Here is a 24,505-nt window from a genome sequence, read left to right as displayed (position 1 = left end):
CTTTATGAGACCCAGGCCCCAGCCCGCCAAGCCATGCCCGAAGGGAGACCCCTTTTTCGGGACGTCCCGCGCCTGGAGGTGCCTGTCCGGCGCCGATTGTCTCTGACCTCCCATCGAGAATTCGGCGACGGCGAAGAAATGTGGACTTAGGTTCTGACGGTTTGGCAGCTTTGAGAAAGTTGGACTTAGGTTTTGACCATTTCGCGCCTGCACCAAGCACGCTGATCGATAGGAGCTTGTTTTGACGCCCCATGGGTTAGGCCCCTGCCCGGCACACCTGCCCCAACCATGGGTGGGTCGGCCTCTATGGGTGTGGTTGGTTCCTCCCTGCCTCGGGCGTGCTGTGAGGGAGGCGTGGGGGGGTGTCCCTCCGCACACAACCCCCCCCTTTCCTGCCTCTATCTGTGGGAGAAAAAAAACTCAAATGGCCCGTCTGGTTTTGACCAAGAGCATGTCCGGCGCTCTGCCCGCCAGCCAGCCCGCCCGCCTGACCCCCTGTGCTTTGTCCCCCCCCTGCTGATTCTCAGTCCGCGCCGCCCTCGCCCTGGACAAGGGCTGGGGGTGGTAGGTGGGCTCGGTAGAGTCTCCAGCGTGGTGTGTCGAGCCCAGGGGCCGTGTGGGGTACGGGCTGGTGCTGGCTCCAGCCCCTGTGTGTGTGCGTGACCAGTGCTGCGTCTCCCGCCCGTCCGCAAGCACGCCCACCCCTTCGGGTTTATCCTTGCCGGCCCTCGGCGGTCTCCCCTGCCCCACCTGACCCCCCCTACCCCTCTCCCCCGGAGGTGTGTGGGGGTGGCTGGTGGAGGCGGAGGGTGGCCGCTAGTAGTCTCTGGCGAGGTGAAACAAGCCGGGGTGTCAGTGGTGTCCGGGCTTACGGTCTGGCCCCTCCTTTTTGATGGTTGCGGTTCATGATGCGGTGAGCCCCGGAAAAGGTGCGTGTTCGATGGGGTTCTACGACACTGCTTTGAAAGTGGGAAAAAGCCATATATAAAGCCCCCGCGGCTGGTGCAGTCCAAGCTGCCCAAAACGGTGCGTGTTCGGCCGGGCTCATGCCATCCCTTTGTGGGGGCAGAAAAGGGAACTATAAAAAGGCTTATTCAAAAAGCCCCCCCGCGGGCTGGCGCAGTCCAAGCTGCCCAAAACTGTGCGTGTTTGGCCGGGCTCATGCCATCCCTTTGTGGGGGCAGAGAAGGGAACTATAAAAAGCTTTATGCAAAAAAGCCCCCTGCGGGCTGGCGCAGTACAAGCTGCCCAAAACGGTGCGTGTTCGGCGGGGCTCATGCCCATCCCTTTGTGTGGGAAAAGGGGAATAAATCAAAAAGCAGCGAAAGTCCCCGCTGCTGGCACGGTGAGGCTGCCTGAAATGGTGCGTTGTTCCTGGGACAAAAATCCACCAAAAGTCGTAACAACTGCTTCCATACAAGTTGGATCAAAGGGATCTCGTAGGTATCGGTCCTTCCCCTTTAAGAGGGGGAGGGGGGACCAGCGTCGCTGACGCGGAAGCGGACGCTTCGTCCGCCATCTTTTAAACCGCTCCACGCGGCATGTGGGTCTCTCTCCCTCCAGCCTTGGTCTTGGACGGTCATGGCCGAATGTGCGCTCTGCTTCAACGTCTACAGCCGCCTCTCGCCGCACCTGTCTGCAGTCCACAAGGTGTCGAACGCGGACGAGAAGAAGCTTTTGCTGGCGCTCGCCGCTGGGCGCGTGGACATGCGGAAGACGGCGTGCCCGGTGCCCGGCTGCCGGAGGACGCCGGCCCGCCTAGACAGACACCTGAAGCAGCACGCCGAGCTCTCCGTCTCGGCCAGGAAGGAGGCTATGGGCCGAGCGAGGCGTCGGAAAGTGGCTCGAGAGTTGCGGTGGTTGCGGTCCACTCAACCGACGGTACCCGTGGTGTCTCGGCTGGCGTCGTCCTCCAAGGAGGAACGGGAACCAGACGGCCCGGAAGCCGAGCGTCCCTGCGCCGACCCCCGCTGCAGGCTCGCAACGGAGCGCATACAGGCCCAGCTCTCAGAGCTCCGCAAGCAGGTGGACAAGGTGAGGTCCACCCAGCTCCAATTCGCCCGCCGCTATCGAGAGTTGAGGAGGGGGGAAGAGGGGAGGAAGAGCAGGCGGGCAAGGTCGTGTCCTGCCCCGCCGGCACCATCCCCCGACCCCGCCCCCGGGCGAGGGCCGGCCCCCGGGTGAGAGGCGGCCCGAGGTCTCCGGGCGGCCTCCGGGCCTGTGGAAGCCTACGATCCAACAAAGTACCCGTATCCGGACCACGCCCGCGCCTTGAGTTGAGTATGGTTATGGCACTTCTCTGTTGGGCTGGTGGTGGGTGTATGTCGTCTAGGCTGACTTTTGACTTTCGCCCCCGTTCTGCAGACTTGCTTTTGGCAGAGTTCGAGGGTTTCCAATTGGGGAGCGAGCCCACCGCCCGTCTGCGGAATAACGTGGCCTCCAAACTGGCGAGGGTCAAGGCCTTCCTAGGCTTCATGGCGACAGGCCACGCGGACCCAGAAACCTTGTCCTTCCTCAACCAACCGGCACGCATCCGAGCCTGGTCTGCCCTGCTAGGCCAAACGGGCATGGCCGAGCCCACGAGGCAGCACTACCTGAAGAACGTGGCGCAGTTCCTGGATTATCTCTCCGAAACCCCGCCGGCCTCCTGCCGCCTCTCCAGTACCACCCTGGTGCTGGTTCGCAGGGAGCTTCGAGCTCTCATTCGCGGCATACGCCTCCGCGTCGTGGTACACGAGGTTAGGACCAAGCAAGCCAAAGAAGGCAGACTCATCTCCAAAGCCACCCTGCTACGCTGTCATCGGACGGCTGGGAGAAAAATACCTGCCCTTCTAGGTGAGTGTTTGGTCCCCGCCGGTCTGCGTTTCCACCAGTGGCGGTGGAAACGCTGACCTGCTCTCCGTTCTTCCCTCTTCTGCTCCAGGGCACCAACGGCTCTCGGTCAAACCGAGCCACGTCAGCGTACCCACCCCTTAACCCCCGAATTCGGGGGCTAAGGGGTGGGTACGCTGACGTGGCTCGGTTTGACCGAGCCGCTGGTGCCCGGAGCAGACATTATCTTTTTGCCTTGGGGCACCAGCGGCTATCGCTAAGTTTAAACCGTTGGTGGTGTAAACATGGTTTGTTGGAAAAGTCTAACCCCTAACCTCCCTCCGTCAGACGGCCTCGAGTCCAGCCCAGACACCAGGCAGCAGTGGCGCTTCTATGGCTACCTGACCGGCTACCTGACCTGCATCACGGGCCATCGCTGTGGGGTCTTCCAGAACCTGACCATCCAGGAGGTCCAAGAGGCTTCCAGAAGCCCGGACGAGTCCGCCTATGTCATAAACGTGAGTGGGACGTTGCACCAGTGGTAGGGCTCACTCATCTTCTCTCTGATTTTCCCAGATCACCACGCACAAGACAAACCGAGCCTTCGGCGCGGCTCAGCTGTCTCTCAACAAGGAAGAATACAGCTGGTTTCGGAGGTTTTTGCAGCTGCGGGCTAGCCTCCCCGGGGGGAGCCAGGCCTCCTATTTTTTTTTTACTTCCAGACCCAGTCCCTGTCGAACCCTGAACAAATATTTTCAATCTGCATGGACCAGCATGGGGCTTCCCGGCAAGCCCACCTTCACTGACGTCCGAACTGCCATCGCGACCCACGTGAGTATCTATGCCAGTGCCCCCCCGCTGACCCCCATGACTGCCAGCGGCTTTGACCACAAAAAGTCTCTGTCTGTCTGTCTCTGACGCAGGCAAAGAATTCACATTCTTCCGAGGATCGCAGGAAGGTGGCCCAATTCATGTGCCACGATACCTCAACCTCAGACAAGTTCTACGCGCTTCACCTAGGCCCTCTCCAAGCACGTGAGCAACGCAGACTCTTCGAGAGGGCCTTGGTGGAGGAGGAGGAGGAGGAGGAGGAGGAGGCAGCGGGCAGAGAACGCCACTCAAGGAAGGGGCGCCAGAGGGCAGAGAGTCCCGGGTCACCCATGGTAAATCAGTTCCTTTTTGGCATGGACCTCAACAGAGGGACGTGTGGTGTTAGGTAACTGGCCTTTTCTCTTTTTCAGGAGGGAACTAGCAGGAGGACGCTGCCATGGCCGCCTTCGAAGGGGAAACGCCCCCTCGAAGCAACCGAAGACTCTGAATCTTCCTAAATAAAAATTGAACAATAAAGGTCATATGGTGTTCAGTGTCTTTATTATTCCTCTATCTGTGTGATAAAACATAGCTTCGAATGGGACAAATGATCCCTATCTCCTCTGTTAGAAGTGTCGCGTGGGACGCCCGCGTCCAGGTTCAGCCTTTGCTAAGCCCCAATTGGGACAAATGATCCCTGTCTCCTGTGGTAAAAGTGTCGCGTGGGACGCCCGCGTCCAGGTTCAGCCTTGGTTGAAAGCCCATCGGGACAAATGATCCCTTTTTAAACACAAAGAGGTGCCAGGCTGGAAGAGACGGTCCAGGTCTGCGCCGGCGTTGAACGGCCATATGGCCCATGGTCCAACTCTGGGTATTTGCAGGTGTCTCCCGGGACGGCTCGGTCCTTTGGGCTGCATAAAGAGGTCGGAAGAGGGCTGCCCAAAAGCGGGGGTTAACTTCTGTGAGAACAATACATGCTTCACATTGTCTACAACCCAAAAGCTTTACAGCTGGCACCATTAAAAACCAATGTTTGGCATTGGCACGAGTGACCAAGGGTTTGGCTTTAGCAGCCAGGCCATGCATATTGACCCTGTGGAGCTCCCGGCATACTCATTTTGGTGGAAACAGGAAAGTTGAGGTGCACATTTAATTCTGCAGTGAGTTGGGCAGCTGTGGATTTATGTTTTTTGGATACAATCGGGGTTAGCACCTGAACATCCCTTCCAGACAGCTTCCTCTTGCGTTCAGAGTTACTCCTACTGGATGTGATTCGTCATTATTGGTGGTTTCTGACATTACTCTACCAATACTGTGGCTCTTGATACATCACAAAGACTTGCTGTCTCGGTCACAGACAAACCAGCGAGACCCGTACCAACAATTTGTCCTCTTTTGAACTCTGATATGTGCCATTGCTTTGCTAAATAAGCCTTCACACTCTGCTCCTAGTGGTGGAATGTGCAATCAATGAAGATTGTCCACCAGGCTGGTGAAATTTAGACATGAATCATCCAACACTATATTGGCCATTGTTTCAGTTTCATTGTCCAACATGTGTATATTCTGCAGTAATAGTACTCGTACAGCCTCTTCACCCTTTTGTATTACTCCACCCACATAGAGTGCCAAGCAAGGGAATAAACCATACCTGTCAACCTTCCCGTTTTTCCTGGGACTTTTCTGTATTTCAATATTCTATTCCGTTATCATCCCATAAAGTTATTTTCCAATATTTCTCCTGTTATTTCTCCTGACTTCTTGGCTGCTGGACATATTGGAGTTTACATAAAAGGTCAGGACAAATTTTTACAATTTTGCCAATAATTGTTTTGCATCTTGCACCTTGAGCACCATGTTTTCAGTGAAAAAAGATGGTTATGCTGTTACTTTTTAATGGAATTTACATAAAGGCCAGGGTTTTCACTCTGGGCATGCAACAGCCTGGGTGGTACACTGTTTTGGGGCTTCTCTACACCGTAACTCTCCCAATTATGGGAAAAACAGTGAAGGTGGACTCATTAGAGAACAATACATGCTTCACATTGTCTACAACCCAAAAGCTTTACAGCTGGCACCATTAAAAACCAATGTTTGGCATTGGCACGAGTGACCAAGGGTTTGGCTTTAGCAGCCAGGCCATGCATATTGACCCTGTGGAGCTCCCGGCATACTCATTTTGGTGGAAACAGGAAAGTTGAGGTGCACATTTAATTCTGCAGTGAGTTGGGCAGCTGTGGATTTATGTTTTTTGGATACAATCGGGGTTAGCACCTGAACATCCCTTCCAGACAGCTTCCTCTTGCGTTCAGAGTTACTCCTATTAGATGTGATTCGTCATTATTGGTGGTTTCTGACATTACCAATACTGTGGCTCTTGATACATCACAAAGACTTGCTGTCTCGGTCACAGACAAACCAGCGAGACCCGTACCAACAATTTGTCCTCTTTTGAACTCTGATATGTGCCATTGCTTTGCTAAATAAGCCTTCACACTCTGCTCCTAGTGGTGGAATGTGCAATCAATGAAGATTGTCCACCAGGCTGGTGAAATTTAGACATGAATCATCCAACACTATATTGGCCATTGTTTCAGTTTCATTGTCCAACATGTGTATATTCTGCAGTAATAGTACTCGTACAGCCTCTTCACCCTTTTGTATTACTCCACCCACATAGAGTGCCAAGCAAGGGAATAAACCATACCTGTCAACCTTCCCGTTTTTCCTGGGACTTTTCTGTATTTCAATATTCTATTCCGTTATCATCCCATAAAGTTATTTTCCAATATTTCTCCTGTTTTTCCGATCTTTCTATGAAAGGTGGCAATAAACATTAAAGAGCTGATCCACCCTATACCCAAACCATACCGCCGAACCACCAGGAGACGCCCCTTGCTCGTAAATGTGACTATATTCTGTGCTTTCATTTTATTTAGGCATGAAAACTGTTTTAAATAAACATAAAAATGACGAGTTTCACTTCCTTTCCATTACAGGAGACATTGCCCCTCCTATGCAATCCTCAAAAGAGTCAGTTCATGTAGCGGTGCATGACTGTCAGATGCAATCCATAGTGATAAATAGACGCTGTTTCCCAAACGGATTCTGTACATGCAATTTGAAGCGAAGCGAAAGTGGACACTCTGGGTTTTGGCGCGTGTTTGAACAGACATAATATTAATAATAATAATAATAATAATAATAATAATAATAATAATAATAATAATATTAATAATAATAATAATAATAATAATAATAATAATAATAACAACAACAACAACAACAACAACAACAACAACAACAACAAAATCTAAACATGTGGATCTTGGTGGGTTTTCTTTCAAACACATAATTTTGTCTTAAACGAGCATAAAAGGTTAGGAAAGCAATCGAATGCATTTCATTTTAAAGTGACACCTCAGTTATTCAATGATTTAATCAAATGAAAAATATAAAAGATTCATTTGCTGCTCTTTGCTTAGTTAAGGTAAACTTGATTCAATTTCTTTATAATAGCTGTTAATTTGAATAGGCTAAATTGTTTGCTAACATATTTGCAGCTTTTTCTAATGTTTACTATTTATTCTATCCTTTGTAAATAATAATAATAATAATGATGAAACCTATTACTGACCGTTTCAACTGTTTTTTTTTTTTAAATGAAACAGCTCCAGATAAACATATTTAGTAATTTTGGAAAATTTTATTATTATTATTATTATTATTATTATTATTATTATTATTATTATTATAATATGGGGGGGTATAAAGTCAACTGTAGTAAACACAAATATTGCAGCTGTTGGACAACACAATGTACTTTTGAGGCTTTTTAGACAAGAATGTAGTTGTTTAGATTTGTTTATTATGTAGTTGTTCAGCCTTATAATCTTAAAATGTCAGCAAAATCACCTGTTTTGTCATCACTTTAGACATTACTCTAGAGAATCCTTCAAATACTAGCTCTAAGTGACGTTTGTAAATTAGCAACAGTTTCTGCTGTTCTGACAGTCAGCTGCAGATGTGAATGGTGGAAGAAAGTAGTTCCTTGTACGAAAGGATTTTTGAGACTGACTGTGTATTGATTTTCTTTTTTATATAAACGATTATGTACTGTAGTATAAACGAAATATCACTTCGTAGCAGTGCGATGTGGCTGTATATCAGCACTGCTGGGGCACTAAGGCACTCGAGCCAATGCACGCCTCCCAGTATACAGTGTATATATAAATGTATACATACAGTATATAGAGAACATACAGTAACTGCTCCATCAACATGATGGCTATTTGCTAGGCTGTCAAAATGATTGAAATTCTCACAGAGATCTTCACTCTCAGTTTCACATCATCTCAATATCACATCAATATAAAAGCCTTTTTCTCTTTCTGAGTGTTTGAATATTGTAGACATGCCTTTGAAACATTAAAGCTGAAACTGGAAGACATAAAAACAGTTCTTTTAGAAAAATAAGAAAAACTGGGATAATGAGTAAAACACATGTCTGCATTCATTTATTCACGGATCGCTCTTGATCTTTCTCAATCCACCCACCTTGTCTGAAGCATTCACAACAGTTTATTGTGGATCAGGGCAGCTTAGTGGGTTTCATTCGCCAAACAGCAAAGGCTTGAGCTGAAATTTCGCCTGAGCTTTTTGAACAAGGCTCTTAATGGCTGGAGCGGCTCTTTGTGTTTATAGAGGTGACTCTTCTAACTGTGAGCTGCTATAAAGTTTCTGATCCCTGATTGTGAAGGGAGTTTTAGCACAGGGACAGTTATGTGCACACAGATCGATAGTGAAGCTTCAGGGTGTTTTTTTTTTTTTTTTTTTTAATACAGCCCAAAATAAAAGCTCTAAATCTGTGCAGGGCCCTCTAGTCCAAACTGCACTCGCTTCTTCCAGATTTATTGGTCTTGAAAACAAGTTGTGCCTTTAGTTTTTGGCTTTGATTTCTAAGAAAAAAACAGCAGTGTTCTAAAGCAAGCTGTTTGTTCCAGTTAGTTCAGATGAAAGCTTTGGATATTAATAAGGATGCTGGACTTTGTCTGTATCTAACAGTAGAAATAAAGGAGCAAAAAGTGCAGGCAGATGCATCTTGACAAGGCCTGCTTTAACAACAACAAAAAAAAAAAATTATGAGACAGTATCTTCATATTAAATGTAAAAAGACTGAGATTATAATTTTTTATTAAGAGTTTATGCAGAAAAGAAGATAAATAAAATATTTAATTAGTTTAAAATTAATTAATCCCTGTTCGTGTGGGTTTCCTCCGGGTGCTCCGGTTTCCCCCACAAGTCCAAAGACATGTGGTATAGGTGAATTGAGTAAGCTAAATTGTCCGTAGTGCATGTGAGTGACTGAGTGTGTACAGATGTTTCCCAGAGATGGGTTGCGGCTGGAAGGGCATCTGCTGTGTAAAACATATGCTGGATAAGTTAGAAGGTTATTCCGCTGTGGTGACCCCCGATTAATAAGTGAGGTTTATTAATAAACTAATTTCGAGAGGATCACGTGCTTATGATTTATCACAGCCGGTCTCGTATTAAGCTAATCAGTATCATCCAATCATATGAGCCATAAGCTACTATAAATAACCACAGTTTTCAGTCCACTTTATCTTCGTTTGGAAGAAACCCCCCTTCCTCCCCATTCTCCTCCTTCACCTTAGATCGGGCGGCACGGAGGCCCAGTGGTTAGCACTGTTAGCCCCACAGCAAGAACATTGCCAACCCTGGTCCTGCCAGGTCGGTAGGTGTTTCTGTGAGGAGTTTGTATGTTCTCCCCGTGTCCGCGTGGGTTTTTCCCGGGTTCTCCGGTTTCCTCCCACCATCCAAAAAATATACATCATGCATGACAATGAAACATTTGTCTAGCCCCCTTTTTTTTTTTTCCTCACGTGTTCCCTTAGCTACTGCAGACGGAGAGTTCTGAGATCCACCGAGCTCAGGCTCCCCTCTCGCTCTGCAAACGGGAGGAAGCCCCGGGCTCGAGGATACCTTGAGCTCGGGGCTCTCTCCTGGGACAGCATGCCAAACAAGCTATTGATGAATCATCAGCTAAGTGTGAACTCTTGAAAGGGACTAAGCTAAAAGTAAAATAAATGGATGAAGTTGAATTGCATCAAACAGATCTCAACCGCCAGCAAAATACGCAAAACAAGCTAAGCAATGAAATCGCTATGTTGTAAAGGACTGAGATGAACCAACCAGCGTGATCAAACATTACACCAGTGTCAGAATGCAATGACCTTTAGTGAGTTTTGTGAGTGCCGTGCTGGAATATCCTTCACAACAGTGCATGCTTTATGTGGCTGTATGGAATGACTCTGTCCTTCAGCGGATGAACAGCGCAGGGTGAAACAGCCAATCAATTCAATCTGCGCACACATTACCTCACATCACATTCATCCATCCTGACCGGGTCATAAGGGCTCACGCTGCTGGCCAACAGTGTGTGTGTATGTGTGTGAAATGTGAAAATGTCAACCGTCCCGAGAGATCTACGATTCTTTCAACCATATTCTTTCTCATCATGCATCTCACTAACTGCAGTGACAGGGCATTTCATTTCTGTGTTCGCAAACATGATGGGATTCACCAGTGTGGCCCCTGAAGATTTCAACAGAGGAAGGTTTCTTTTATCTTTGTCTCATACACACACACACAGTCACACACACATAGTCACACACACACTGACATACACCAGCCGACAGACTTTTAGGTCAAGGGTCTGAGTGTTTGTGTGTGTGTGTGTGTGTGTGTGTGTGTGTGTGTGTGTGTGTGTGTTTGCAGTGGAGTCATTTGTTTGTATTTATTTATTTATACTCAGTTCTCACTTTTTCTTTTCCTTTCTTCCAGTTTCAGATCTATCTATCTATCTATCTATCTATCTATCTATCTATCTATCTATCTATCTATCTATCTATCTATCTATCTATCTATCTATCTATCTATCTATCTATCTATCTATCTATCTATCTATCTATTTAATCATTCATCTGTCCAACCATTCGTCTGTCTGTCTGTCCGTCCGTCCGTCCATCCATCCATCCATATCTACCTGTCTGTCCATCCATTCAACTATCCAGCCATCCGTCTGTGCATCCATCCATTCATTCATCCATTCATCCGTCCATCCATCGTCCATCTATCTATCCAACCATTTGTCTGTCTATCCATCCATCTGTCCATCTATCCATTCATCTATCTAACCATCCGTCTGTGCATTCGTTTATCCATCCATCCATAATCTATTTATCTATCTAACATCTGTCTGTCCATTCATCTATTCATCTATCCAACCATCCAGCTGTGAATCCGTCCGTCCATCTATCCATCCATCAATCCATCCATCCATCCATCCATCCATCCATCCATCCATTCTTCCATCCGTTTATCAAACCAACCATCTGTCTGTCCATCCATCTGTCTGTCCATCCATCTGTCTGCCCATCCATCTGTCTGTCCATCCATTCATCTATCCATCAATCTGTCTGTCCATTCATGCCTATCAATAGTAATAAATATTTTATACAATGTATTCACCTATCCAACTATCTGTCTGCCCATCCATTCATTCGTTTATCTAACCATCTGTCCGTGCATCCATCCATCCGTCCATCCATCCATCCATTTATCCATCCATCCATCCATCCATCCATCCATCAATCCAACCATCCGTCTGTCCATCCATCCCTTCATCTATCCACCCACCTGCCTGTGTATCCATCTATCAATGCACTAATCCATCCATCGACAAATTTATTAAACCATCTGTCTGTCCATCCATCCACTCATTCTCTCATCCATCTTTCCAACCATCTGTCTGTGCATCCATTCATCTATCCATCCGTTTAACTGTCCATCCATTCATCTATGCATCAATCCATCAATCTGTCTGTTCATCCATCCATATCTATCAATAGTAATAAATATTTTATACAAATGTAAACTTTCTAAAATTTTAAAGGTCACAATAGTCAGATATTAATAGTAAGCTTGGTATACATTCCATATTTATTAATGGTAACCTTTATCAAATGTACTGAATATGTTACCAACAAATGTCATATTTCATGAACAACCAACATTTCACTTAATAAACTAATAGAAAAATAAATACTTACGCAATACTCTAAAAAGATCTATTTTTAATTGCAATATTGACTTTTAATTTTGAATGTATTCTCCACTGAGAGCGAGCTGTTCGGTGCTTTCTGTGTGGTCTCCCTTCTGTCTGTTTTAATACCAACTTATCAAACTCAGGCTGATTGAAATGTCACCATGTAAATATTGTGAGTGTTGGATCCTCTCAGTAGGGTGAATTATAATACTCAGTCATTACTGACAGAAAACCTTCAATTCGTGAGGGGAAACTTTGTGTACTCAGAGGCAGAGCCGCTCAAATCAGCTGTAAATGCCAAATGCAAATATTAGTGTAATCGCAAAGAGAAGGCGATGGCTTTCCTGTGTCATGAGACCAGAGGACTGGCTTGATGTGTCAGAAACCATCAGGACTGAAGGAACGAGATTTGTATTCTGCACCTTACTAACCACAGGAGATTCTGCTAATTGCTCAGTATGTTAATGATATCTTCACAGCTTTACCAAGACAAGCTCTTTCAGTCTCCAGAAACTCGGTCCTGATCTCTCATGCATCACCGAGATCTTTAGGATTATATCTGGCCAAAGATAAACAAGTTCATTACACAATAGCAACAAAAAGCGCCATGCCATTTCTCAATGTACGTGGATTATCAGGCTTAAACAAACTTTTGAATTACCTTTTTTTATTGTGCATTTGAATTTGCCACAAGTTACAAAATGTCAAATGGAAGTTTCAAATTCAACATACAGTACAAACACAGGGGTTTTATAAGTTTAAACAAAGTAAATTTTACTTTAAAATGCCATGTTTAAATTGTTGTGTTATTTGTCATTTCTTTGTAATTCAAATTGAGATACATCAGCATATTAGTAGTTAGCCTAATTCAGGTAACATTTTTTTGTTGTAACAAAACATACATTTCATCAATTCTTAGTTTTTTTCCTAATTTTGCTTTACATACAGCATGATAATATGCATTCTCTCAACTTACAATGTTAAAAAATATGTTAAAGTGCACCTATTTTACCTCTTTTTCAAGATTTAAGAGAAGTCTTTTTTGTTTCCACATGGGTTTGTAAAGTTTCTGCTCAAAATATCCATCAGATTGTTTATTATACAATGTAAAAAATGGCCGTGATTTCAACGGTAAAAAAACTGTAAAAATGCTACAGTAAAAATCCGTAACCTAGTTAAAAGTATGTTTCCTTAATATATACGGCAAATAACTTTGTTGACATTACTATGGATCTTTTTAGTTGTTTCCCCATCAGTTATGTACATTAGAGATTTATGTTACATCTAATGTTGATAAATAATGTTTATTTCATGACTTTAATCTCATGCGTGTTACCATACTGGTGTTTAGTAGCTGTGTGAATGACACCGAGCACCTTCTAGACACTGATACACTTTTCTGCTTGTGGGAAAAGTAGTTTGTAATGAGTTCATTAACTTGCTCATCACCACCTGCATATGGCTGTGTTAACGTGTCTATCTGTTTAACAAAAGATATGTAGATGTTGGTAATACAAAAGAAAGACATATTACATTTATAAATTAATGAAATACTGTAGTTTATTGTAAAAATGAAAAATTACTTTTATGGTTTTTACCCTATTTTTAATGGTAAAATACTGGAAACCACAGCTGCCGTTTTTTTACCGTAAATTTTCCGGATTAATTTTTTACAGTGTACCTTTCTAAACATACAGATTTTCACCATTCCCACGTGCATGTGAGAGCCATAGTGATCACTCTGATGGATTTAGCCTTCACCTGCTGCATCTCACGTAGATAAACAGCACAGTGACAGACAAGAATGAAGCAGATAACCCTTACTACAGTAAGAACTTTCCCAATGGCTTTTTGATGCATTTGTTGTGGAGTTAATTCAAGGCTTTCTGCAATGATGAGTCAAACACAATGTTGTTGAACTGTTTAGAATTGCTGGGATTTAGATTTTAGCATTAAGAAATTTAAAAAAAGACACTTACAGTATTGTGTTACTATCACTCCAATATGACTGAGTACACACTATACTCACATACAGTTCTGTCCAAACAGCTTACAAAAGAAGATTTTCATCATAGGTGCCCTTTCATTAAAGTTGAATATGTGTTTTTATGTTTAGTTTAATGTGCTATTTGCTATTCATTAGTAATTAATTATGACATTTACTAGTAATTCTTTGCAGTTGTAAAAATTGTAAAAAAAAAAATTGCAGTTGTAAAATTGTTGATAAAATAATATCTCTGTAAGCATTTTTTAACAAAACATATATGGTGCATTCATTTTATCTTTTTTCAGACTGAATTACAGAAGGTGAAGTTTTGAGTAATTATAAATTCTATATTATCTCAGCTGTCAGGACTATTTTCTGTTACGCAATGGATTTATTCTTACAGTTTTTCTCAGTCACTTTGCTCCATTTCTCAGATCAGAATTGAAATTCTCAAAACTACCTGTTGAATCTTCAAATCATTGTGTCAGTTGTGCACATCAGTAAAGCAGTTTCTCATTCCTTCGAAAAATGTTGCAAATGCTTTTGTATGCCCATGCCAATGATTATGTTCAATTCACTGAGGTTTCCTACATTATCAAGTGCTTACGTCATATTGATCAAAAATTATTTTGGTCTGTGATAAACAGTCTTACCCCTCACAAAATTTAATCCCTTGTTCATGGCATAAATGTTTAAATGCAAAATATCTAAACAAGTTGTCATATTATTTTGTCATAATGTATTTTTCTATGCATTTCAATACTTTTTTCTAAATCCTTCTACAATTAGTAAATTTATCTTAGGTAAATCTTGACTTTTCTAATGAAGGTCTAAAAGGAGGTTGTCCCATGTTAAATTTTTGTTTTATTTAGTTTTTTCTTTGAGCTACGCAGAGCTGTTTATTCCTTTCTCGATCACAATGACATAATCTGTCACCAAATTACAGTAAAAACACCCCCCCCCCCCCCAAAAAAAAAAAAAAAAGAAAAAAGAAATTGTTTACACCAGAACACCTCTCCAGAGTACACTGTTATTGACTGTCTTAACCATACACAATGACACAAGGACTCTTAATTGTGATGGCACTGACACATTCATTGACAGAAATTAATTTTGAGAGATGAACTAAGGGTTATGAACAAGAGACTGGTTTTTGCAGGTAATCCATGGTGTTTTGCTATTTGTACACATTGTTTTGAGAAATGCACTTACTGTTTTGCAAATTTCAATTTTGATCTCAGATTAATTCTGATGTACCAAAGCAACTGAGAAAAACTGTAAAGCATATATGTATATATGTATATGTATATGTATATGTATATGTATGTGTATATATATATATATATATATATATATATATATATATATATATATATATATATATATATATATATATATATATATATATATATATATATATATATATATATATATACTGTATATTAGTTTGGCATCACTACAAATGTTTACCACATTATATAACTTTGAGAAAAATAAATAATGGCTAAAATGTAGACTAATACTGAAGAAAGTTTTAGTAAATTGGCATTCTGGGAAATGAAGTTGTCTTCTGCAAGCATAACCCCACCGGTCCTACACCACCCAACCTGCTCTGGGCTGGGATTGAACCAGCGACCTTACGCATGGGAGTCGGTTACTCTATCAAGGAGGATATAATCATAGCCTCTAGTGTCTGTCACAAGAGCACCTTTTAGAAGTCTGAGGAGTGAGGTTTACCTGCACAGCACTTCACTAGCTGGCCTCTGCTACACTCACCCCTCTAAACCTCACTCTCATCCAGATCATGGCACCAATGTAACCCCACTGATCCAACACCACCCAGCTCGCTCCGAGCTGGGTTTGAACTGGCGACCTTCCACATGGAAAAAAAGGCACTTCACTAGCTGGCTACACAAAGAACCCTAAAGCCAAAATACACCTATTCATGTGTCACGGTGGCGCAGTGAGTAGCATGATCCCCTCACAGCAAAAAGGTTGCTGGTTCGAGCCTCGGCTGGGTCAGTTGACATTTCTGTGTGGAGTTTGCATGTTCTCCCCATGTTTGCGTGGGTTTCCTCCAGGTGCTGGTCTCCCCCAAAGACATGTGGTATAGGTAAATTGCGTAGGCTAAATTGTCCGTAGTGTATGTGCTAATGAGTGTGTATGGATGTTTCCCAGTGCAGCTGGAAGCGCATCTGCTACATAAAACTTATGCTGGGTAAGTTAGAGGTTCATTGAGCTGTGGCAAATCCAGATTAATAAAGGGACTAAGCCGAAGGAAAATGAATGAATGAACATATTGTTGGGAAATAATATAATATTGCAATATTCAAAGAGAAAGCTTAATTATTTTGCTTACCCCACTGGCAGATTATTTTGCAGGTAAAACACATTTAATTTTAACATATTATTTCTTAAAAAAAGACTATATGTTTTACTTGTCTAGAAAAGGCTTCTTGATTTAAGAGTTGTTACATATTTGGACTATAATCACTAGCTCTAAGTAAGAAAAGCATTTTTTGCAGTGATGTATAATCAAAATCTACACTTGCAGTAATGAATGTGAAATGCAGCCTCAATTAAAAATCAAATCAAATTTAGGAATCATAACATAATTAGGTACTCCTAATTGAATTTTGTATAACATCACAATGCATTACTGTAACCTCTTACGGTCATTACGAAGCTGATAATGATGATGACAGGAAATTTCTAATATGCTCAAAAACTCAAAACACACAGCCTTCAGAATTCAGTTCATCAGTATAATTAAACATCTCCACACTGATATATCAAACAGTTTTTCATTCAAAGATCGCAAAATGTCTGTAGGGAAACTGACAGTCGTTATATATCTCTGAAGGCACAACTCCTGTGGCGCAGCTTCAAAATCAGCTCTTTAGAAGAAGAGCACTCAAACGCATAAACATATTCATATGCACATGCTCAAAGATGAAGTAAATTGTTGTACAAACATGGTCACAGATGCTTTCAGGGGGTACACAGTAAATAAAAAGAGACAGCTTAAAATATACACCAGTAATTGACTAAAAAACTACAAATGAACTGACTTTTATGAAGTTTTTAGATATAAAGATATGTGTCAGTGCAGGAATCTAAATGTATTGTATAATAATTATAATGAATAGTGTTTGGTAAAAAGTAATTAGCATTTTAACAAATTACTTAGAACACTTCAGTGACAATATAACTATCCATAAACATGTTGAGACAAGGTGGACATTTAAGCTTTGGTCATCTGACCAAAACTTTTCACCACATAAATATGAGCATATGTAAATTTAACTAAAGAAACCATTTTATTTACATTCAATCATTTAGCAGATGCTTTTGTCCAAAGCGACTAACATTTGAGGAGGTATTCAGCAATTCAACAAGAAGAGGCAATAAATGAAGTGCTATTTATTTAAAGTAACTTGTTTGGGCTCAGAGAATTTAGTGCTAGAGTAGGAGGGTTTTTTTAGAGAGAAAGTACTTCAATAGGTGGTTTTGGTATTGTTTACCAGGGTTCAGGTGTTTAGGTGTTGTTTGAACGATACCAGTGTATCAGCAATCTAGAAGGAATAGGAAGACGATTCCACCAGCATGAAACATTGAATGAAAAGGTACTGGACTTCTTGCATAGGGCCCTGTAATACACCCGGCGCAAGAAGCTGCAAGACGTGTTTGCCGTGATTTGTTGCTATTTTCAGACCAGCACAAATCTAATTTTCACATTTTGCGCCACGTTGTTTAAATAGCGAATCCATTTGCGCCACTTTGTGGACTCATGGATGTGCTGGTCTAAAATAGAGGTGTGTTAAGACGTTGACATGTTGCTATTTTTAGGAACTAAAATAGACCGCACCGTTGATCATAGTCACTCTGCGAAGGCACCACAAGGCAGTGCTTACACCTGACCGGTGACTCCTGGAGTGGCTACTGAATGGGGTTTTATAATCTTGTTCGTTTAAGATCTAAAATTTCACTAGACAATTAAAAATAAAGGTTCTTTTTTGGCATTGATGTTTCCATGAAGATTCTTAACATCCATGGAAACTTTTCATTCTATAAAAGGATTTTTAATATGCATTTTTAAAATGTTCTTCATACTGTCAGAAAATGAGGTGTTGTAAAGCAATTTAATAAAACATACACTGTAAATTTGTTACACTGGCAATTATAAATAAACTGGCAAATTTAGTTGTAAATTTACTGTAAATTTACAAGCACACAGTAAATTCATAATTACTATTGTAATGTAAAAATAATGCACAATTGTAATTACTTATTTACAGTGTGCTTGTAAATATACAGTCATACTGGCAACCAGAATTGCCAGTAAATTACTGTAAATTTTACAGTAACTATTTTTTACAGTGAACTTTGTATTACTAAAATAGCAGTGCTATGAAAAGTACCTTTCGGAAACCTGTTGTATTTTAAAAGTATGCAGTGTAAACAAAAAAGCAACAATAATAATAATAATAATAATAATAATAATAATAATAATAATAATAATAATAATAATAATAATAATAATAATAATAATAATAATAATGAATAAACAAAGCAAAAAAAAAACTGTCAAAAAAATAAAATACATTACAATAAAACAAAGCAAACAAAAACAGTCAGTTGATAAAATAAAATAAAATAAAATAAAAATAAAATAAAATAAAATAAAATAAAATAAAATAAAATAAAATAAAATAAAATAAAATAAAATAAAATAAAATAAAATAAAATAAAATAAAATAAAATAAAATAAAATAAAGATTTGAACCTGTGATACAAGTCACAGGTTCGACTCCTGGCAAAGGCAGGGATTTTAGGTTGAAACTGTATGTAATTATAAGCAATAAATTCCCTTAACAATCTCATCACTGATAATGAAGCACCAAATTCTTTTGGGTTGATCATGTGTGCTAGTCCGCGACTGGATCCAATCTCCTCAGAAGTTCGATTATATTTATACACTGTATTGTCTGTATCAAATTATTTTGAATCATCCTTCAGACAGAGACAGAAAGGAAGAGGAAAAGAAAACAATATAAAAAGAGATATTCTACCAATGTAGCAAGAAAAGCACAAAGCTATTGTTGGAGTTACTGTGTTATACCAGCAGGTCTTAAGCTTTCATTTCGTTATTGATCTTTTGGATGGCTTTAATATATCACTGAATTCACCTTGCGTTGTGCGTGTGTGTATGTGTGTAGTAGTTGTGGACTCAATTGTTCGTGCCCTGGATTGTAATACGCTATAAACAGACTGCTGGCAGGTATTATAAAACAATGCAGCGAACACCGACACATGTTTTCAGATACCATTAACCTGGTTGACTGTTCATAAGACAGCATGTATTGCTGAAGGTAATGGGTTTTATGTGAATAGCGCTCTGCCTGAATGTTTAAAATCACATAGAAAATGAGAATGTTTCTCTGCTATACAGACCTCTGCTCTGAGGGAGCGAGAAATGCTGTTAACAAGTGATAGCGTGAGAGAGCAAAGCGCCGTGTTGTGTTTACATGTTTTTGGTCATGTTTTATGGTTTTGGTTTCTTGTGAACAAGATTGACACTTTTAATTTTCCCAGACACATTCTGAAAACGTACGTCTATATACATTTCTGGAGACCGCCAAATACATCTCCGGAGCTACGTTTTTTTGCAGATTTTGTTTTCACGAATCCACCAGGGGCTGCTGTGTATGCTTTTTAAGATATCAGATCCCTGTTGTGCATTATTTTAAAAAATCCTGTAAAATTTGTGTTTTCAAATTATGCAAAAAATAAATGGGATGTGCTGTTTTATTACACACACATACACTACAATAATATAATATAATATAATATAATATAATATAATATAATATAATATAATATAATATAATATAATATAATATAATATAATATAATATAATATAATAATTGAAGGTTGCATTAAACTTGTCATATTAGAAATGTGAAAATCTTTTGAATAGTTTTATGAAAATCTGCAAATCAAAGAACGGTATAACAAATTATTAAAAAATGAATAATACTCTAAGTAAAATATATAAATTGAGGTAAGAAATTATTAATTAAATTTGTTCAACATTTTAGTTACTGTATGCTAGTTTGTTTATTTTTTTATTTATTTGGTTGGTCAATTATTACGTTTTAAATGTCAGTTGAGTTAAAATAAATGTATCAGATATATCGTTGCTCATAAAGGTTAATCTGGAGTCAGTTTAAAGGAATAGCTAAAATAAAAATGCTAATTAACTCACAATTTACTCATTCCCATGTGGTTTAAAACTCTTATGACTAGTTTTTTTTTTATTTTTTTATGGTGAACTCAAAATTAGATATTTTGAAAAGTCGGAAAGCTATAACCATTGATATCTACAGTAGAAAAAAATACTGTGGAAATTAATTATTCATTCAGTTAAATTCAATTCAAGTTTTTATTTGTGTAGCGGTTATTACAATAACTATTCTTTCAAAGCAGCTTTACAAAAGGTGAACATTATTGCATTACATGATGTCTATGTGTACATGTTTAATGAAGTGTGTTTGTTGTATTACCGGCTTTAAAATCTTTTCAAAATCTTCTTTTGTGACAAATAAAGAGTAAGTAAATGATGACAGACATGTTATTTTTGGGTAAACTTTCCCTTTAGGCACTGTGACTCTGATGTGGACTGACGTTTTGTATTCAATTATTTACTGTAAAATTGTCCACTTGTTAGCTTTCATACATGAACACTGTAGATGGGAAGCATATGAAAGTGTGTTTACTGCAAGCACCGCTTGTATTATGCATTGTGAGCACAGCGGTCACACAGACTTATGTCATTCATTCAGTACAGTAACTAAAAATACCTCACCATATTGCACAAGCATATTCTCTACATGTAAACCTGTGCATTATTCAAACATGCGATTCAAACCCGTGATCACAGAGGCTTGACGGAGTGTGTGATCTACTCTGTCACTTTTGTGGTGTATTATTGGAGTCTGAGGAGAATGTGTTTTGATGTTATGAAATAGAGTAAATGGAAGCATAGTATAGTAATAGAAATATAGTACAGGTTACGCACAAATAATGCAAACATAAACCATAAAACATAAAACATAAAAAAAGAACAGAATGAAATAAAACTGAATAGAATACACTGTAAAAAATTCCTTCACACAATTCCTTAATTTTGTCCCAACACAAATTGTTTAAGTCAACATTTGTTTTTACAAATTTAAGTAGATTGAACTAAAAACAATTAAGTTGTCCCAAAAATATATAAAAAATATGTAAGAATTGTGTTGTTTCAACTTATTTTTTGAATGTAGAACAGAATTGAATAGAATATATGAAGGCTACACCCAAACAAAAATCTAAACAACTAAAAATTAAATGATAAAATGACTTATTGTGTCAATATTTATCAAGAAATTAATACAAAGCACTTGCTTACCAATCAGACATCCATATATATGTACCTAAAGAGCAAATATTGTGATATGTAAAAAACACAAGACAAAATCAAGATCAAAATCAAAAAAAATGTTTGCTTTGTTTTCAAAACCTGACATTTTAAAAACAAGAAAGGAAGAAAGTAGAATTCAAAAACTCGTTGCCTCAAAATTTAAGTACATGAACTTAAAAATTAACATTTTTCAAAACTTTTGATTACAGTTAGATTAAAACTTATGAAATCAACTTAAATATTTTAAGTTACAGTAACTTCAAATTTAGCTTACCCATTCTCATGGCATTAAGTTAACATTACTCAAAACAAATAAATAAACAAAGAACCACTTTTAAGTTGAATTAACTCAATGTTTATTAGTATCTTTGTCTTTTTGTTTTAGTAAAACTCAAACACATTAGTAACTCAAAACATTTAAGACACAATACTCAAAATCGAAGCCTCAAAACTAAATTTGAAACTGTAGTGTAAATTTAAAAGAAAGAAACAAAACAATAAAACGGTGCACCAGAAGAAACCCTGAAAAGCAGATTATAACAACACCCCTGACACCACAAATTCATGAACCTACATGAACTTTTACAAAAACATGAACCATTTAAAACTGAATTACCTGTATGCTAAGTACTACCCAGCTGTAATAACTCTCAAGGACAAGAGCTGTATTAATGACAAATAACATTGCTGGTATACCAACAATGTCCAAAAGGAGTAAATTTTACACCCATAACATAACATAACATAACATAACATAACATAACATAACATAACATAACATAACATAACATAACATAACATAACATAACATAACATAACATAACATAACATAACATAACATTAATGTGTAATATCTACTTTGATTACTTGAGGTGGATCAAAAAGGTGAGTCTGATGACATCTGATCTCCTGTGCAGATGCAGCTCTATAAAGACCCTGAGGGACATATTTCACTTTTACAAGCGGATTTTTCCTCCCGCTTTGTGAGGGGGAGTTTCATGACATGGCTATTAAAGCCTGTATCATTTTATGGCCATTTCAATCAGGCTCTTTTTCAGAGGACAAATTGAGCTCCACCCTGCAGAAGGTTCACCTGATCCACACACACCCACACACACACACGCACGCACGCACGCACGCACGCACACACGCACGCACGCAGCACGCAGCACGCAGCACGCACGCACGCACGCACGCACACACGCGCACACAGACACACACGCACACACAAACACACAAACACACACACGCACACACACACACACACACACACACACACACACACACACACACACACAAATGCACGAATTACAGATCATTCACCATTACGCGGTACATATGCACGATTTGTCAATAGTCAGAACCTTATCACTATACTTTCCTATTTAATCAATTACATAAAGAATTGCAAACATTTTTAATCACACGTATTCAAAATGGTGTTTAAATGTGCAAATGTGTCATTATTTTATGAAATTTGCTATAGTTTGCATATATCTCTCAAGGTTTTTTTCTTCACTTTTGCCAATTAGTGAAGTTTTTTTTCCCTCTCCGCTGTCGCCACTAGCTTGCATGGTTTGGGATCTGTAGAGCTGCGCGTCGTTGGTTTTGCTCTTCAGTATTTGGACTCTCAGTGGTGATTTTAAACCACACTGAACTGAGCTAAACTGAACTGAACTAAAACACTGAAAACTGAACTACACTGTTCCAATTTACTATAACCTTTTACGTGAAGCTGCTTTGACACAATCTACATTGTAAAAGCGCTATACAAGTAAAGGTGAATTGAATTGAATATATACAGGACACCACTGATCAAAAGTTTGGGGTCAGTAGGATTTTTAAATGTTTTAAAATAAACTTGTCCTGCTCACCAAGGTTGCATTTATTTAATCAAAAAACAGAACAAACTGTTAAATTGTGAAATGTTTTTGCACTATAAAATAACTGTTCAAAAGTAGTTTATAACTTGATTTAATAATTTATTCCAGTGGTTTTAATGATGCATTTTCAGCTTCATTATGGCAGTCTTCAGAGTAACATGATCCTTCAGAAATCACTCTAATATTAATTGTTATTAATATTATTATTATTACTATTATTGGTAATAGTAATAAAAGCAATAATGACTGGAGTAACAACTTAATTTGAAACTAGTTACAATAAGAAAGCGGTAATTTAAAATTTTTATAAATATTTAACAATTTAAAAAAAAAAATAAAATATATATATATATATATATATATATATATATATATATATATATATATATATATATATGTATATATATATATATATATATATATATATATATATATATATATATATATATATATATATTAATATATATTATATATATTTCAATACATGCCGCCTTGATAAACAGAATCATTTTCTTTAACAAAAAACCTGAAAAAAAAACAAATAATTAAAACTGACCCCAAACTTTTGCCCGGTAGTGTATGTGTAGAACAAAATTCTGTACACTGAATGAAGCTAGGTTCAAAATCATTGTTTAATTGTTTTGACATATTAAAATGAATGTTTTTTTTTTGTTTGTTTGTTTTGGAAATCTCTTTTTATTATTCCATAATTCTGAAAAAAAAAACATTGTACATAAACCTCATTTTTAACCAGGGAGTCCTGACCAATATGATCATACAAAAAGTTTTACATAATATACCACATACAACACACAAATCTTTATTATTTATTAATTCATTCATTCATTTTCTTTTACACTTAGTCTCTTTATCAGGCGTCACCACAGTGGAATGAACTGCCAACTTATCCAGCATATGTTTTACATAGCGGATGCCCTTCCAGCCGCAACCCAACTCTGGGATACACCCATACACTCTTGCATTCACACTCATACACTACGGCCAATTTAGCTTATTCAATTATTCAAAAGCGCATGTCTTTGGATTGTGGGAGAATCCGGAGCACCCAGAGGAAACCCACACAAACACGGGGAGAACATGCAAACTTCACACAGAAATGCCAATTGACCCAGCCGGGGCTCGAACCAGCGACCTGCATGCTGTGAGGCGATGGTGCTACCCACTTCGCCACCATGACGCCAATCTAAATCATACTTAACCAAAAATCAGAACAGCGATCATTCATCCAAACCAACAACAATAACAAAGCTTGTTCATTCCACACTGGAATAATTTATAATATATATATTCAAAATAGGAATTGCTTTTAGTATAGCATTTTTCTGAATACTGTCAGACAGTCACTGAAAATAGGGTTTGTTCATAAGTGTGTGTTCTCTAAAGCAGGTTTCACCAGTGT

General features: G+C 39.5%; 1 protein-coding gene and 1 long non-coding RNA gene across 2 annotated transcripts in view; one reads left to right on the top strand and one right to left on the bottom strand.

Moving 5' to 3' along the window:
- Positions 1-24,505, bottom strand: part of tafa3b (TAFA chemokine like family member 3b) — a 168,562-nt gene that overhangs the window by 21,415 nt on the left and 122,642 nt on the right. The window lies entirely within an intron of this gene.
- Positions 3,889-4,163, top strand: LOC130233460 (uncharacterized). The gene is made up of 2 exons (XR_008838209.1): positions 3,889-3,974; positions 4,053-4,163. It is a non-coding gene; the product is annotated as an uncharacterized LOC130233460 (long non-coding RNA).

This window comes from Danio aesculapii, chromosome 8 (genome assembly GCF_903798145.1).
Source record: "Danio aesculapii chromosome 8, fDanAes4.1, whole genome shotgun sequence".
Lineage (NCBI taxonomy): Eukaryota > Metazoa > Chordata > Actinopteri > Cypriniformes > Danionidae > Danio > Danio aesculapii.
This window is presented reverse-complemented; position numbering and strand designations above follow the sequence as displayed.